Below are 19,122 nucleotides of genomic sequence, written 5' to 3'. Positions count from 1 at the left end.
CGCTGTTCGGCAACATCGGCAGCAATAATTCTAAGCAGATTAAGACGAGCTAAAAAAGTCCACGATTAGCTGACAATGTGTCTCAGGACGGGTGTTTAAGTCGCAGTGTGCTGTCGCTCGTAAGCACGCCGGTGATATAATGCATCGATGAAGCCATACGTATTCGCGCTAGCCTTCCGCCCAAATCCTCATGTCTCTCTCTTGCCCGTATTCTAATATTTCGCCCAGGAACCGCGATATAAACTTTTATCCGACTGATTGCCATGTAGGCTAATCATCGTATGAAGTGCAAACCGTTTTATTCGTCCACCATGAAAAGGGTTTCAGTCTCCAGTTTCTGATTGACTTTCAGGCGACCGGACGGTCGTAAAATTATCTGGGCTGTACCTGAACTCTCTAGTTAGTTCGTAAAATACTGGAGCAGTTTCGAACGTATTCAAGATTTTGAAAGAAATTAGCTTCTTTTCCGAGTGCGGGATTCTTAGAAGCCGTGTCAGGGTTTTTTCAAACTCCCAACATAACGAGTGAGTCCGGGGGGTCAACATTTTGTAAGCTCTCTCCTCCCAGCATCTGGACAGGAACAGAAATTTAGGACAAAAACACTGCCGTGCTAAGAAAAAACGTCGTCTGAACATTCGAGTGTTGCCAAATTTCCTCGATAAACGGTTTATTTTTTAGGAAAGCTATGAATATTTTTCCTTGAAATTTTCAGAAACTGTAGGTGAACTTGCGAACAAAATTATATGAAAAATTTGAAGAAGAATACTTAAAAATTTTCCCGAGAATTCGTGATTTACCAAAGGAAATTTGGCAACGCCTGAAGGTTCATACGGCGTTCTTCCTTAGCACGGCAGAACAGTCTACTTCGTTCACACTCTTTGTGACGTAACGAATATCCTGCAAATGCTGAGTATGATCGATGATTTTCTCGATTGATCAAGGCTTCAAAGTCTGTACATGTTTCAGTCCGTTAATTCCTCGGTTCAAGCCGTTAAAATGCCACTGAGTCCTGGTAGGGGGCAGGGCCCCACATCTAATTGTAAGTTCGAAATAATTCTACTAGTAGGCCAGAAGAGTCCATTTTTGATGAGCCGTGTATTCCTCGCAAACGCATGTATCCCAGGGCGTATCAAAATACGGATTCGATCGCTGTATAAAAACATGAGTTCAGATTTGATCCTTGGAGAGTTAATTATCTCGAGCATGTGGCGCCCCAGGTATGACGAGTATGAATGGCAACGAACGGACTTCTATCGACCATTATTCGTCTCTTTTGTGTCTGGGAATAAATGACTGATTCGCTCATTCCATCTCGCGCCAGCCGGGTCGCTTCTCAGGAAGTCAGATACCGTCCGAGCTTGGATTCCGACAACTAGTCACTGCCCCTCAGCTTTTCCGCGAAAGCTCAAGAGGCTCCGTGCTTGCGTTTCTGCGAAGCTGTGTTCGCCAGTGGGAGAGCGCAGAAAATGATGTTCTCCAATAACGTGTGCGGGAAACTTTTGGAAATCGCCTGCGAATTTTGGTACTTTTCGCAGAGTTTCCACAGTCAGGGATTACCGGGAAATGTCAGAGAATTTTTAAAAGTCAGGGAAAATCGGGAAATGTCAGGGAAAATTTGTTAAATCACCTTCATTCGCTTCCTAGAATGGGTTTGAGGTTTCGAACAACAAATTTTGCCTGTAAACTATTTTCAATTATGTCTTCTTAACCATCCGTCACATCTTAAATTGTCAAGGGAATTTCACTATTGTCAGGGAAATTTCAGGGAATTTAATTTTCCAAATTCTGTGGCAACCCTGTTTTTGTAGAGAAAGATGAGAATAAGCAAGGCAACTCGAAAACAAAAGCAATTTTTCAGGTCATTTTTATGAGAGCTGAAGCTCTTTCAGTTCATTCGAAGATCCCGAGCGATAAAAAGTGTCAGTCCTTTCTCAGAATCCCGAATAAACTTGAGGGGATGACATTTTCTTTATTTCCATTGAACCGATGCTTATTTGCGAATGTAGTAGTCCAGTGGAAAATGGGTTCAGTGAATAATCACGACGAAATGCTTAAATTTTGTTTTGTTCTCTTGAGTCACTTTCAAATAATTAGGAGAGGGTACCTACGATTGAGTGCCAGAGATATAAAAAAAAAAATCACTGCAAACGGCCCTTTCCAAATAACATATATCTTTCTAAATTTATGTTCTTCACTGATGAGACATATTTTGTTCAAAGCGACACTTTGTAGTTTTCATGGGAAATAAGCGTTATGACTATCGTGTTTCGAAAGTGTTCCTTCTACTTCCGTCCCGTTTTTTACAGCTTTCCCTTTCAGGTTGAGTATTTTAGACATGATCGATTACACAACAATCCACGTTTCCCCTTCTCACGTCGCGTCTATTTTTTATAGTTAATTAATATTCATTAACGTCGCGTTCAGTCTATGGTTTAACATAGGGTCCTTTCTTTGTTGGCTTTTTTTTTAGTCAACCGAGGAATCGATATTCCAAGTTGTCGCGACGAAAATGCAACTTACGTCGTCTCTCTTAAATCGAGCGCCCGTGTTTTCACAGTTTTAATCTCTGAAAGACGCCATTATTGCTTCCTAAAGCTGCGAAATCGATTTTTTGAAGCATATGAGTATGCCGTACGTAAAATATCACTTAGATGTTGGATGGCCTTCATAAAAGACAATGACACGTTATTAATTGTGGAGACATTTTTATGGCGCAAGTTCATTTATTCCCGCACTTTCCTCCTCTCCAGGCAGGTTTTTAATTATACTTTCCCGGAATGTAGGTATCTGTCTTAATGACAAATCATGGTAGTCGTCATTTTATGCTCGAAAGTATTACTTAAGGTCTCTTGTTAGTAATTTCACTGAAATTCCATGCAAAATCCTGTGCCAACGTTACAAAGGATGAAGAGTTATTTGTCTTCACCTATTCAGTTGGCACCAAACGCAAATGGTACATATGAAGCAAAATCACTTAAAAACCGGTAATTGAAAGGTCTAAGTTAAATACCTGCTCCAGGTGCCATCATTTGTCGCTCAGATCGTAAATCTGGTCCCTTCGCGTATAGAAAGATCTTGAAACTTTCATTATACAGATACTTTTATTGAGAAATTCTTCTATTCTAGGCGCATTTATTCTCGCTCTCTATTTTTGCGGAAAAACCAAGGGATACGTACTCTGTAGGAAGAAGTCTAGGTTTGAAGTCTCAAAGCTGCAAAATACTCAATTTAGAAAAGGTACTTAAAGTCAAATTTTTGTGCAATAAATATTCGTTGCGCACACTTAATGTGAAAGGATCACTAACTGGAGAAAGAAAGCTAGTAGACAAGTTTACAACTATCTCTACCTCAATTCTGCTAGAATATCTTTCAACACCATTTTGACGAACGCTGGCCAATGGGCCGTCCCTAAAATACGTAACGCACTTTTTCGGCATATTTGACCCTCCCCCCTGTAACGCTTTTACGACGTATGTCTCCATCTTTTAACACCGAAAAACAAAACACGTAACGCCCTTTTTCGGCATTTTTGACCTTCCCCTCTTGTAACGCTTTTATGACATACAATGTCTTATCTCGTAACTCATGAAAAGAAACTGCGTAACGCAACTTTTCCGGCATTTTTGACCCTCCCCCCTTGTAACGCTTTTGTGACGTATGCCCCTATCCCTTAATACATGAACCCCCTTGTAACGCTTTTGTGACGTATGTCCCTATCCCGTAATACATGAACCCCCTTGTAACGCTTTTGTGACGTATGTCCCTATCCCTTAATACATAAAATCAAAATTGCGTAACGCTCTCCTCCCCCCCCCCCCGCCAAGCGTTACGTAATTTCGGGACGATCCCCCGTTTCGAAGGAAAATATCGATTACTCGGTCACATATCCGCCGCCGTGCAAGTGCGAGGGGCACTGTCGAGCCTTCCAATCTTTACCCTCTTCGCAACACCTGACGGCGCTTAGCGAGTCTCGAATATCCATTCCCGAAGCCTGTGCATGTTTAATAGAGACCCATGCGCCGCCCGCCTCGTAATTATTCACCGCTCTAACTGTTTTCATCGCGCCCAAGTTTACAGTTTCGACTCCCATTGAATCGGCGGCGGCGGCGGTGGGGCCCGCTCCGCGAAGCTCCGAGGGAAGACGGGAACGAACGGAGGCGCGAAGGAACCGGGAGCTTTGTGTCGCAGCGTCTGTCTCTGGCGGGCTTCAATCAGGCCTCGCGATCCTGCATCCGTCGCGTCGGTTGCCCCCGTCGCCCCCGCCCCCCACCCCGCGCGCGGGCCCCCTGCGCAGCGTTACCTCCCGCGCAGTAGCCGGCGAGCGGCAAGATGTCAAACGTGGACGCGGAGAAAGCAGAGCAGTCGCGCGGAAGCTCCGTCGCACAGTGGATCCAGTCAGTGGCGTTTCATAATTTTTTTCTCATATGAAAAATAGTACAAAAATCGATTTAAAAGAGAGAAAATACACCGCCTAGTGACGTCATCTGGCGGCATTTCCCATTTGAACACATGACTTTTAGCAGATTGGATCAATTTGACCCATCCTCTCCGATAATTATTCCATTCATGAACCAAGGGTTGTTTACAGTTCGCTCAGTAGTTTCCACTTAAACACAAAATTCATCAAATTTCGGACACCTGCAAATTCTCTTTTGACTGGATCCATCAGTGGCGTGGCGTGCTTTGCGATATATCGATTGTTATGCCATTTAAACCTATGGTGAACAATCGATTATTAAGGTGTTCACTGCGAACACCCTATTTATCGATCCTTTAAATAGGTTTAAATGGCATAACAATCGATACATCGCGATTCACGCCACGCCACTGGATCCAGTCAAAATAGAATTTGCAGGTGTCTGAAATTTGATGAATTTTGTGTTTAAGTGGAAACTGCTGAGCGAACTGAAGAACACGACCCCTGGTGAATTGAACAATTCTTGGAGAGGATGGGACAAATTGATCTAATCTGCTAAAATTCATGTGTTTAAATGGGAAATGCCGCCAGATGACGTCACTAGGCGGTGTATTTTCTCACTTTTAAATCTATTTTTATACTATTTTCCATATCAGAAAAAAATTCTGAAAAATACTGTGAAATTAACACTTTAAGCACTTTTAGATGAAGCAATAAAAAATTGGCATGCAGAATCTCCATTAGAGAGGTCGGACATGAAATTTTTGACTAAAACTGCAAATATTGATGTGTATTTCATCACATTTTAAATTTCAAGCAGAGACAAATTTCGAGGGGTGCCTCTTGAAGATGAGTTCACGAGAAAACCAATGGCTCCACTGTTTGAACCTCGAAGTTTTGTTTAAACGGAGTTATAAGCGTTTAAAGTTCCCACATTTTGTCCGACCTCTCCTATCGCCTGGATCCACCGTGCGTCGCCCCCGCCTCCAGCCCCATATGTAGCGGTGCAAGTTTCCAAGTACAGACCGGCCCGCGCGTAAGTATAAGCCGCGACCAACTTGGAAACTGCTCCGTCGAGGCTTTTCAACGGTCCCTCGGGAAATTTTGAAGTTCATCATCTTCGTCGGTAAATTTTTGGCTCCTGGGCGGCGAAGGCGAGTGTGTGCGAAGCCGGCAAGGAGAGTGTGTAATCGCCGGCTCCTTTCTCCTTCGCGGGTAGGTAATGTAATGAGGGAACCCGCAACACCCCTTCCTACCCTCACGCCTCCCCATATTGAGGAGTTACCCTGTCGTGCCATGGAGAAACGCCGTATAACAGTGGCGTGGCGTGCTTTGCGAGATATCGATCGACCTACCATTTAGATCTATGAAAAAGGATCGATTATCAAGGTGTTCGCAACGAACACCTTAATTATCGATTCTTTTCTACAGCTTCAAACGGAGAAATATCGATAATTGGATTACAATTTGCAATAAGGAACCACTATCTCTGGCTATCCCAAAAAAGCACATAGCCGCGCAGGGAAAGCAATGGCACGTATGTTGTTTCTAAAATGGGCCAGAAATAGTGGTTCCTTGTTGCAAAATGTAATCCAATTGATCATACACGCCAGTACCTACAGTGATTTCGAAGCATTCTTGAATTACGTGCGAGCTGAAAGGGAGGGGGTGGTTAGTTGGTTACGAGTCTGCAACAAGCTGCGTTAACAAGAGTTGAGGGGCGTACCCGTACTTAGTCCTAGTTTTACGGAGCTTTTAGCGCTCCACCAACCGGTGAGCCAGGGTAGCATTGTCCCAGTGTGACGCGCCTTCAATCCAGCTCGATGCAACATACTTACACCCGTGGTCGAATAGTTATCTCGTTTCGCCTGCCGTGAATGCTTACAAATATCTAAGGCTGCACGCGAAAAACAGCATATTTATCTCCGGTTGCAACGTTGCACACCTTCGCTCTTGTTTTATTTTTAATCAATTTCTTTTTAAAAGTTAAACACGTTTTGCTGAAAAGTTAACAGCATTTTTCTTGTACGTTTACGAATAAAATCCTAGAGAATGTTGCTGCGATATTTCATCTCTTTTAATTCCATTTCTTTTCTCTCTCTTTAAACTGGGGAAAAAAAGAAAAAAAGAGAGAAAAAATCGGTCCGCACTGGAAAATAGACACATTGGATCTAGAGTCCAGGCTCTTGAAAACATTGACAAGAAAAAGGACTGTTGATTCAATCAGATTTAAGCTTAAATCAAAAGGAAATCCGCTCAATTTAAAAGGCTTGGTTCTTGATTTAAGCTTCAATCAGATTGAATCAAGAGTATTTTTTCTTGTCGATGTTTTTCAGGAGTCTGGACTCGAGATCCAATATGTTTTTTTTCCCAGTGCGTGCTTTTGTATCGCTGCAATTTCGAGATACATATTTTTTCTCTAATTTTAAATACGACAATCGAAAGAAGACGTCACGGGTAATTTTTTGAAGAGACAGCTCGGGGACAGAGACTGCTAATATGCAGTGGAGTCAATTTCTTCATAAAAAATTACCAAATGTTTAAGCGTCTTTCCTCTGTTCGATGGCCTTAAGGGTCATTACGGGACCCTCTGTCCCTACTTCCTCTATGAAAGTACGTACTCGACGCTCCACAACTTCGGAAGCTTCCATGTCCAATTTTTACACCGAAAAAAAGTTACGGGCTATATAAACACACCGTCCGTTCCGGGCTTAGACGCTGGCATTTCCGGGTGCTGGAGCCGTAGCCTAGATTGCTCCAGGTGCTACACCCGGAACGCGGACGGTACGTTTATACAGCCCGTAAGTACGGCTTCCACGACCGAAGTTTTCATACACTGAAAAAAAGTTACGGGCTGTAAAGACATACCGTCCGTCCCGGGCTCAGAGGCTGGAGGTTCCGGGTGCTGGAGCCGTAGCTTAAATTGCTCCGGTTGCTACGCCCGGAACGTGGACGGTATGTCTAATCAGCCCATACTTAAGTACAGCTTCCGCGGCCGGAATTCTTCTTTTCAGTGTGAAGCATGGTGTCTAGTTTTCTTGGCAAAGCTCATTCCCTGATTTTTCCCCGATTTTCCCTGATTTTCAGGAGCTCATTCCCGGATGAGAAGCTCAAGTTTTCTCCCACTTTCCCGGGATTTCCTTGGGGAAAGGAAAATAATTTTCCAGAGTTTCAAATATGAATATAGATTTGAATTAATCTTACGGCCATTTCTTTGGCGCACATTCAAAATTTTGATTCAAGAAATGTTCCTGATGTTGATATTATCTGGTCAATGAAAGCTCCTACATTATTTCCGGTTTCTGGAACAAATTCCCTGATTTTCCCGGTTTCTGGAACAAATTCCTTGATTTTCCCCTGACTTTCCCGGTAAATTTTCATTCCCTGATGAATCCCGGTTTTTAAAAACTAGACACCATGGGTAAAATCTCACTGAATTGGAGGCATGTTGCTCGAAATTTGGCAGCCGACCGGTCGGTCGGTCGGTCGGTCGGTGTCTTGCCGGTCGCGGAGTCGACGGTTGCAAGGACTCGTGCGACATCGACATCGTCCCGGAGCGGAGCTCCGCGCATTCACTTCACTCTTCACTTCCCGCGATGGAATTTTCGCCAAGGAGGATCCGAGCATCAACGCACCGCATCGGCAACGGACGCATCATTCGCCCGCTCGTAATTTCTCATTTTCCGACTTCAGATCACTCCACGATGATAACGCTGCCACGCAACCGGCAACCCATCCGACTTACTTGGCTCGCTTTAATAGATCGGGGAGAGTGTCAATACGTCCAGTCAAGGCTAATCAGTGCGTCGATCCTAAAAGCTGAATCAATTGAGATTCCCTCCGGTTATCTTTGAATAGACACTACGAAGCGCCTTACTATGAGGAGCAGAGGCCGAAAATTGTTGGTCTTTCCACCGTAATTGAATAGGTATACTTAGGATGGATCTCGACTGCACTTAAGTCCGGCTTAGCGATTCTGGAGTACCTTTATAGACAGAGTATGGCCATTTCTGTTCAGGTTTTTCATTGGTCGCGTGAAAATAGGCTGACACGATGTTCTTACGGCCGTAAATAAACAAACAAGATGGCTGTTATCAGCAAGCAAGATTGAGGTTATGCACATCTTACATCCTCCTGTGATAAAGGTGAAAGGCGATTTAACAATGTTTTCATGTGTTTATCGTGTGTTATTCGTAGATATGCTAGTTTAAATTGTTACTGCCGTATAATTGAAATTTTTGTCAAATTCAGCTTCTTATCGATGTTACGGTGAGCCGCCATCTTGTTTGTTTATTTACGGCCGTAAGAGCATCATGAAGCCTATAAACTCGTTGACCAATCAAAAAGCGGAACAGTTTTCCTGTAGGAAAAGGTACGAATGACCATACTCTATCTATAAAGGTACTCAAAGCGATTCTGGTTGGCCGGTGTGCGGTTTGGACTCATCGATGGATGTCGCATCTCCATGTGAAAGAGCCGACAAAATTTGGCCGGAATAGTGGTTATTTTTCGTCAGCCAAGGCCGAAAAGACGACGGAGCCATTGATCTCTCGCTTTGAAAACAGAGGATTTTCTTCTCCAACGATGGGCCGTATCCGTTTAAATGAATTGAAATTTTTCGAAGCTTAATACTATAAAAAGTGGAGCAAAGCGCACATTCGGACCTTTTCCCAAAGATTCAGACATTTGAACGAGAGGCAAAACCGCCGGATCGCAGGAAAAGATCGGTGTTTTGGAACTTTCGGCACCCCTGTACTAATAACCCTTAATGCCTAGAGAACCTGTACGGGAGAGTATTGCCATCTCAATCCTTTCACTGCAGAAAAAGTGTACTGCTCTCTGATTGGTCGGTTATCATAGAGTCCCAAAGTTGGCCCAATGTAAACAAACCCCAGCCCATCCGCTCCCAGTTTGGCCCAATGTAAACAAACAAGATGGCGACAAAGTTCTAGACGTGATTTTGGATGTGTTAGAATTTTTTTTTTACATCCAACTTCTGAATTGAGTTCGGATCGAACTTTGAGGGATATTTTTGCCGAATATTAAGTAACCGTTGAGTGTGCGTTATCATTCATTAATTTCTCAGCCGATAATACGTGTTCCTCTGGGTCGGGTTTGTTTACACTAAGCCAACTTTGGTGCTCCACGATAGCCAGAAACTGATGAACCAATTGGAGAGCGGAACACTGAAAAAAAATTCTCGGCGTTTTTACCAAGGTCCGTTGGTACCTTTACCATCTCACTTTTTAAACCAACTATTGGTAATTTTACCAAGACAGACTGGTAAGCTTACCTAAAGACCGGTATTTTTACTGTTTTTTCCGGATAAGAATACTACCTTTATTGGTCATCAATTCCGGGCAACTTTGCCATTATATCTCGGTAATTCTACCACAGTCGATAAAAAATATTGGCGTTTTTACCAAGGTCCAGTAAAATTACCGAGAAAGTTTTACCGAGATTCTCGGTAAAATTACCAGATCCATAAATGGTAATCGGTAAAATTACCAGTTCCATAAATGGTAATTTTACCAAGAAAAACTGGGATCAAATAGAACCCTGAATGGTTGGTAATTTTACCCTTTTCTTAGTAATTACACCGAGATTATTTTTTTTCAGTGCACAGAGACGCCAATACTCAATGCCCGATGAGGAACAGCACTAGCGCAGAGATGAACAAACCCGAGAAAAGAACGTAGTGGAAAACCGGGAAGACGCAATATCTCGAGGATCCGTGGGTGAGTAACGAGGTTCGAGCAGGGGGAGGCAACAATGCAACATTGCGAAGAGCCGACTGACTCATACGATCATTCATACATACCGCCCGTCAATGCTGCCGAGTTTCCACTTACACAACCTCGCCGAGAAAAAAATTAGAGCGGGCAGATTCCAGAGCTGGCCTCGCGCGAGTTATTGTGATTCCTTCCAGTTTCGACATTAATCTCGATGCATTCACTGCGTGAGTAATAAAATTCAAGCCACTGCAATCTAATGCGATCGATTATTACCGACTTGGACTCTCAAATACACAAATACACTATCACGTGAGTATTAGGGAGCAAACTTCGGGGTGGATATTATCCCCACGCACGGAACTACGCTGGTTCATTGGCCGTGACTATGATTTCCGATGGTTTTGAGTAAATGAGGCATTTTTCGGTAAAATGGCGTATGAAACTTCATATGCTGCTAGGATTGTGCAACGTAGTTCGCTGGTTTTAGGTAACTTATCCGAAAGTTCTGCCAAGAACTTCTAATCTCCTCCAAGTTTTTCCCCACTACCTACCTATTGTAACCTTTACTTACCTAGGGTTTTTTTTTCTTTTTTTTCCTTTTTTTTTATGAGTATAACAGAACTCCTTGAAATGTGTTGTGGTATTTTTGAAATGAGTAAAGAAAATGTCAAGAAAAACTTGTTAGGTACGGGTTGGTTTTCCGATACGAAGCAAAAAGAAGAGGATAGATAAGAGGCGCCAGGATCGGAGACTGGTACGCATCGGAGACGTGAACAGCCACGGATATTTCGGTTCACCCGAAACTTTCAGTGAAAATCTTGTTAAAAAAAGCGAGCGGGACCCGAAGCGAAGGACACGGAGAGGCTTCCAAGATAGCGCGGCATGGAGTGGTTTATGGGCGGGAGGCCATGGCGGACGACGACGGAATAGCGGTTCCAGATCCCGGTCCATGCTCCAACCGGAAATCGGCACATCTTCGGCCTTCCTTTCCGCTTGCGTGCAGCGTAGACGCGCATCAAGCATGTCGCTCGCGTCTGGCTCATTGCACTCCACGCGGCACGTCTCGAAATAAGAAAACCGAGGGAGGCCACTCCACAAGGGAGATGTCGACGAACGCAGGGATACATCGTTTTGTCACATGGGCCGAAGTATCACAAGCGACATGCGAGGTTTAAAAGTGTCGCCGCCATTTTATGTTTATGCAGAGAAATTGTTGGTTGAATAAGAGTACCTGTATGCGGGAGAGTAGTGCCATCTCAATCCTTATAATACAGAAAAGTCGCAGCGATTGGTCGACTATCATGGTGCCCTAAAGTTGGACACAATGTAAACAAACAAGATGGCGACAAAGTTCTAAGTCTAGATGTGATTTTGAATGTGATAGAATTTTTTTTACATCCAACTTCTGATCGAGTTCGGATCGAACTTTAATGGATATTTTCGCCGAAAATTAACCGTTGAGTGTGGCCATTCATTACTCAGCCGATAAGTAATACGTGTTCCTCTGGGTCGGGTTTGTTTTCATTGGGCCAACTTTTGAGTTCCATGGATGAACCAATCAGAGAGCGGCACAGAGATGGCAATACTCTCTCGTATACAGGTACTCTAGGTAGTCTGTTAAAAAATTTCACAGAATTTTATCGGCAGCACAAAGAAAATTCAGTGAAATTTTCGGACAGCTTCGTTGAACAATTTCTCTGTAAAAGAGTAAAATAGCGGCGGCAATTTTTAAACGTCGCATGGCGCTTGTGATACTGTGGTCGGAAGGTGACGATTTCAGGCTCGTTCCTTCCGTTTACACAACATGGGCAACAGCGATGGTAGAAGACGTAAAATGCGAACCTCGCTTGCAACGAAGCAAATTTCATCTCATTTTACTTCCGTGTGCGAAAACTGACTCAGAAAATTGACCATGTCGCGATAAAAATCAGAAATTATTAACTCATCGGCACGATAGACAACGCTGGAATTAAGTTCAGATGTAAGAGAAACAATCAAAGCTTTAGTTGGTGTCGCATGCGACGGATACGAAATGAATTTCACTGTAACACTTGGATGCAACTATTCGGGCTCCATGGATGTCCGTATTGCATACGCACGGAATGGAAGGCGTTTTGACTTCAGACACTGACCGCCTGACCTGCGCAGAGTGGGGGCGCGCGGCTCTCAGTGGAGGAAGTCAATGAGAGGAATCATGAAAAATATGGAACCATTAAAAGCTCACATCGATGTTCATACAAAACAAAGTAGTGGTTTTAAAAGTGGTTTCATAGATTTCCTAATAAAAGTTCCTTCAAGAGGCACCCCACGCATACAATTTATAATGTGAAGAAATTAACATTAAAATTTGCGGTTTTAGTCAAAAATTGCACGTCCAATCTCACTGAAAGGCTCGTTTTGTGGTGGGAACGGCTTCATTGCGAGGATCTACCTACATGGAAAAATGCTTTCAATTCTTCCTTTAGACTTCGCACTACTCGCGGATCAGCCCGCCGAATTCCGAAAACCCTCGAATGTGCCTGCAACTTTCATCAACGCGAATCATCCGAGAACAACACTGCTGTGCCAAGGAAGAACGCCGTATGAGCCTTCAGACGTTGCCAAGTTTCCTCCGATATAAACCAAATTTACTGAGAAAATTGTGAATGTTATTTTCCAAAATTTTCAGACAATTTTGTACGCAATTTAACCTAAAATATCTGAAAATTTCAATGAAAAATGTGCTTGAATGTTGTTAGAAATACACGTTTTATCAAGGGAGATTTGGAAACTCTCGAATGCTCATACGGCGTTCTTTCTTAGCACGGCGGAACGGCGCTCGTATCTTTCTTTTCAGAGGTTAAGCAGAAAAGAAAAAGGGGAAGATGTGAATTTTATAACCAAATTCGTCTTCAAAGACCAGCACGAGAGGACGAGCCTTCAAATCATGAAACGACGAATCCGTCTCGTAACTCGTTCCTCAGATTCTAAATGGAAGCTTTCTGGTCAGGTCCGACCGACGCGACGATGATCTTCGGACGAAAGCTGTTCAATTTAATTAGAAAATCGTCGTTGAAATGTCCGATGACCCGTAAGGGAGCTTCGGTCTGACCGTCTGAGCGCGGTTTTATTACATTCCTCATCCGAACTCGTGAGATGCGAGGATGGCGCCGCCGCCGCGCCGTGTTGGGCTGCGCCGGCCCGAAATGACCAAATTTGACGGATTTGAGCCGCGTCTCAGCTCGGGGCCCCACTTGACCCTCATACTCCAGACGGGTTCTGAATCAAAATTTTGAGTTATGACGGCCCGGCCGCTACCTCTTCGGCTTCTAGCGAGTCAAGATAGTTTCCTGACGTGTACTGCCGTGCTATGGAAAAACGCCGTATGAGCCTTCAGGCGTTGCCAGATTCCCCTCAATAAAAACCAAAATTACTGGAAAGTTTTTGAATGTTTTGCTTCAAATTTTTCGGACGATTTTGTTCGCATTTGATCTAAAATACCTGAGACTTTCAAAGAAAAGTATGAGTAACTTTCCTAAAAGATACATGATTAATCCGCGGAAATTTGGCAACTCTCGAATGTTCATACGGCGTTTTACCTTAGCACGGCAGGGTAAGTTTTGAGTCTAGGTAGCTGATTCAATCAAGCGATGAGTGAAACTTTTATACCGGTCTCGATAACGACCATTTTAAGTATAGAGACTAGTTTAGTGGATCAATCCTCTGATCGATTTTGCACAAGTCGTTGGGCTGAAAAAGAAAGTCGACTGGAAGAAAACTGTCTTTTTACAAATAGTAGCCTCGTAAAACTTGTCTTTTTAAGTACACATAACAGCCTCGTAAAACTAAGACCAAGATTTTGGGACTCCCCTCCCCCTTTTCCTTTCTACTTCTTCTCGTTTTCCACTATTTTTGACTGGTCAGGCGCAGATGGCACGCGTAATAAGGAGTAAGGTGAGACGAACACTACTTTTAATTTAATTCATAGCAGGATTTTCCTTCTTGATTTTTCCTCGAGCAGTAACAGCTATTTGTAGTCTCAAATAGACGTCGCGTTTTTTTCTCTTTACTGAGAAATCGAAAAAAAAGCGGAGGGCTGGTATCAAAAATACATGATTGACAGGATGACAACATTTCGAATGGAAGTGTCGAAAGAAACGAGCTAGCTGGGCGATAATGTCGTATTCTGCCGTGCTAAGGAAAAACGCCGTATGAGCCTCCAAGCGCTGCCAAATTTCCTTCCGTAAATCACGAATTTTCGGGAAAATTTGTGAATATTATTCTTCCAATTTTTCAGATAATTCTGTTCGCAATTTCACCTGAAGTTCCTGAAAATTTCAAGGGAATATATCCATAGCTTTCCTCAAAAATAAACACTTTATCGGAGGAAATTTGGCAACTCTCGAATGTTCATACGACGTTTTTCCTTATCACGGCAGTATTCTCATGAATTGAATTCGTGGTTGTGCGTCCGGTCCGGGCACTGACTCTTTAACACGATGAAGCATGATTATTTCAGACGAATTCCATTGTTTTTAGGACTTTATCTTTGCATACGTAAAATTGACGCAGAAAGCTAGTTGTAAAGCAAGAAATTATACGAGGAAGAGAAGGTAAGAACCTAATGAGTTTTTTTTTTCCATTCGCGAATATTTTCTAGACTCAAACCTGCAATCATATTTGATTGAAAAAGGGCTTTAACTCATTGTAATAAAATACTGAAATCCTAAATGAAACGTTATAAGTCTTGAAACGAGCAAAGTGCAATACGTGCTAACCAACACTTCCATTTACGATCACCCCTCCCTAACCTGGGCATGCGCAGCACACGGTGAATATCCACCCCGTTACAAGAGACCAAGATGTTTTCCAGTTTTCCCTGAAATCAAAAATCGGACGTGCAATTTTACGCCGACGGTAGGCAGTTCGTTCTGCAGAGCACGTCTTTGTGCGCAAGCTCATAACTCCCCCCCCCCCCCTCCCCCTGGCGCGCCTCCAAATTGGGGTGTTTGTTTATTTTCGTAGGATTGAAGTTTCCCCCCTAGACAAACAATTTTGTAAATCTGCCTGCTAGTTCATAGTCTAACGGCCGAGTATTGACAAATGGATGTCCAACAAAATAAAAAGCAGTCAAAGTGAGAAAAAAATTTGGAGATTCAGAAGATCTCAGCGAGTTTTGTCCGATGGTTGTTTTTCGGAGATTCAGTTGTTACAGCCGGAGACATGAAAAACTGAAACAAGAAAGAGCTCTCGGTTTCTTTCCGTCCCGAGGGACCGCGCCAAATTCAAAATTGAAATAAGACAAAACAAAAAATACGCTGAGAGCAGACACTCTTCGTAGATCCACGACGATGAGATTCCTCCTAACCGGCGATGAGTCAAGATGCTGAACTGAGTTAACGCAAGTTCGTACTCACGAAAAAAAGACACTGGTGCACGAAACAAAATTCGACCGAGGGGGTGAAACAAGCACTGCGTGACGGGGATTTCGAGCTGAAAATCAACGGAACGTCCGAGCGGAATCCCGAAAACCGTGATCTTGGAAAAATTCTCAAGACACGCAGCAGACGAGGGCGAATGACTCACTCACGGGCACTTGGGCTTTCAGTGTTTGGAGGCACATGCTACCAATTTCGCGGCCGGCATAGCGTGGGTCCTTCGAGGGGAGCGGCACGGAGGGGGCCGGTCGTGGAGGGGATAAACGAGTCGGGAGGGGTCCCCTCCCATCCTGACCCCACCAACAACGCACACCCCTACTAGGGTGCCAAGTCGACCTGATAACGCCACCTTATCTAGTGTCGGATAAGACTGATAAGGAATGTATCAACACTTTCACCGAGTGATAAAATGACCATTCCACATGTGCGTCCGAGGAAATAGAGGGAGAGAGTTACGCCTCGGTTTCATACCTACTGCTCCTACAAGACTAGGTTTACAGTAAGGTGTATACTTTTTTAAAAATTAAATCCGTTCAGGGCAATAGTAAATTACCGCGGATGACAGAATCAAGTGGTAGTTTCAAATTCCACAGAATAATTGGAATGGTAAAGTGACATCAATTCAGATACCCTTAGGTTTCTGAAAGAATAATCATTCGTAAATTCCCTATCAAAATGAAAAGAAATCTGATTACTATCAAATTTACTTTAAACAATTTAAGAGAGTATAGTATCTTTGACTGAAAACACCGTTTATTTTCTGGGGGCTATCATGAGAAAAACTGACAGATGAGAAAGGATGGTTATGTTGTAAAAAAAACATACACTGTCTGTTTGGTAAAATTTGACAAAGGGGGAAGGGAGTAAATAAAAAAAAATTCATTATTAATTTTCTGCCTTAAATATGAAAGGGTTGAAAGCAGGTGAATCCTGATGATACATCCCAAAAAAAAAAAAAAAAAAAAAAAAAAAAAAAAAATACAAAACCAAAATTTTAAACTCAGAAGTTTCAACTAAAATCACACTTACTCAATGAAGAAAGTAATGGAATTTATAATTGGCACGGATGATTCTTCTATTCATACCAACAATTAAGAGGAAAGTAAGGTAAGTGCTTATACTCACTGCTGAGGAAAAATGAAGACGGCATTCCATTGAACGAATGTACGCACCATGTTGGAATTGATGTCAGAGGTTAGTGATTAAAACCCAGGAGAGAAAAACAAACAAAAAAATAAAAATTAGATCAGAGACACATTTAACTAAGTCAGAAGTTACAGCAGGCCAATTATTGAAATTTTGTGTTTGTCTGGCGGACATAGGTTAAACGGCAGAGCGTGATTGGTCAGCTATGTCTTATCGCTGCTTTGTCATGCCTTTTTCAGGTGGAATAGACGACATACTGTCCAAAACTCAAGAGGTACCTTTGGCTTGTCATGAGTTTCATCTGACGAAGCTGCAATAAGACATAGCAGACCGATCTCGATCCGCCATTCAAACTATATCCGCTCAACAAACACAAAATTTCAATAATCGGCCAGCTGTGAAGTGTATGAGTAAAGAGAAGTAAAAAAATGGAAAATCATAATATGTTATTTCTGCACCAAAAAAATGATTGTAGTTCATTCTATTGGAGTTCTTTCATCAAAAGTAGAGATCTTAGTCATTTTTTTAATAGCTATAAATGAACATCACTCAACAGGTTAATAGACGCTATTAGTGGCGACGTCATCATAGGGATTCTCTATTATATCGAATTGGATCCAAACAATAACATTGGCATAACCTCTTTCAATGCTACCAGTGCGAAAAAATCGATATATATCGCTTTTCTGTGACGTTGCACTAATAGCGTCTATAAGTACGTGCATTCAAAAGTTACTCTTGATGAAAGTTGATGGGAGCAAGACCTGACTTTCATCCCAAAATACTGACAGTAGACTAGCTCCAACACATGGGTACAAATTAAATGCAAAATTATAAAGGCAATGCAATTGCTCTGATGTTTCTGAAAATTTGAGAGGATCACCAATGATGCCAACAGCTTCATAAATCAGTGCATGAGAAAAATTCTTCTTAGAGCTCGCGCATTGTGCTTATGTTGAAACAAACGTCAATCACTGATTAGCTCTGAATTCGCACCACTCGACAGGTTGATACATGCACCACCGATGAGTGGTGACATAAACAATACTTTGACGTTTGTCTCGACATATGATGCGCGAGCTCTAGGTACAATATTATTTCTATGAGAAAGTTTGAATTTGAGGTTGCCTGTCTGCCCCCATGAAATTAATGAGTGAATGTAGTTATACCATCATTGCAGAGCTGCATCTCTTGCTTGATTATCAAATGAAGCTTGAAAAACACTCATCATACGTTTCAACTGGAGTGAAAAAATGACAAAAATTTCTGAGTGCCAAATATCATGAAAACAAAGGTGGAGATGTTATTATTATAAGAGTATCGCCTACTCTTGACGTGTTGGCCCATCACTGGTCTGGAGAGAGGGTAAACAAACTATAATTTCCTTTTCGAAAAATTGCTACTTTGCGATGGCGGATAGATGCTGGAGATGACCAATTGCCACTAATTATTTGAAACGTGTATCCTGATTTGAAAGCCACAAACTTTAGCCACTTCAAAAGGAATAACTTAAATAGTAAACATATGGATTGGAGAGGTAGAAAAACTTAGTGAACGGCAGTCTCCAACTGTGCGACTTAAGAATAAGTCAAGAGCAGGGTTGACCCATAAAAGGAGATGCAAGTTACAGGACATGTTTGAGAACATTGCTAATCACTCCATGAAAGCACTGAATGTGGAAAGATTGTTTCGAATTCAGTTTTTCTTAGTGGCACTGACAGTAATCATTTGGCGCCAGAATAAGGCGAGAAGATGAAGAGAGCAAGCCTGTTTTGTTTACAAGGAACGAAATCGGATGTTGTGAATCGAGTAAATTTCGAAGATGCAAAAGATGTTGAGAAGTTGTACTAACCGTTTCGCTGCATCCTGCAGTTTCGGAATCGTAAACAGTATATGACTATTCCACAGATCACAGGCAAAATTTCATTTTACACTTGATTCACTTCACGAGACAAATTGGCCGTGTCAAGAAAAGGCGGATCGAAAAAAAACTGTCAGACGAAATAGGGAAAACAGTGAGCCAGATTTCGTAAGTAAACTTTTCCCGTTTTCCCCATTGTTTCATGTTTGGTCTGGAATTGAAACGATAATACTTTAAATAGCCAGTGCATCTAAAATCCACTCGCAGAATAAAAATTTCTATAATTTTTAAATGGAATTTTGCTTATTCTAATGATTCAACGATCCGTTTTCATCGAGAGCATAGAACCGAGGGAGTTTTTTAGGGAGTTTTCATTCTCGTCTTGGTAATAAAAAAAGCCAAAACAAAGCAATTATACGTTGCCAGATTAGGTTCAATGAACAAATGATAAAACTTAATATTGATATCTTCCTGAAATTACAACTTGCTAATGATCTCTTCGTTGCAAAATGCAAGGAAAAAATTCGGAATTTATTAAAGAGCTCA

The sequence above is a fragment of the Bemisia tabaci genome, chromosome 6 (assembly GCF_918797505.1).
Source record: "Bemisia tabaci chromosome 6, PGI_BMITA_v3".
NCBI classification, from domain to species: Eukaryota; Metazoa; Arthropoda; class Insecta; order Hemiptera; family Aleyrodidae; genus Bemisia; species Bemisia tabaci.
This window is presented reverse-complemented; position numbering follows the sequence as displayed.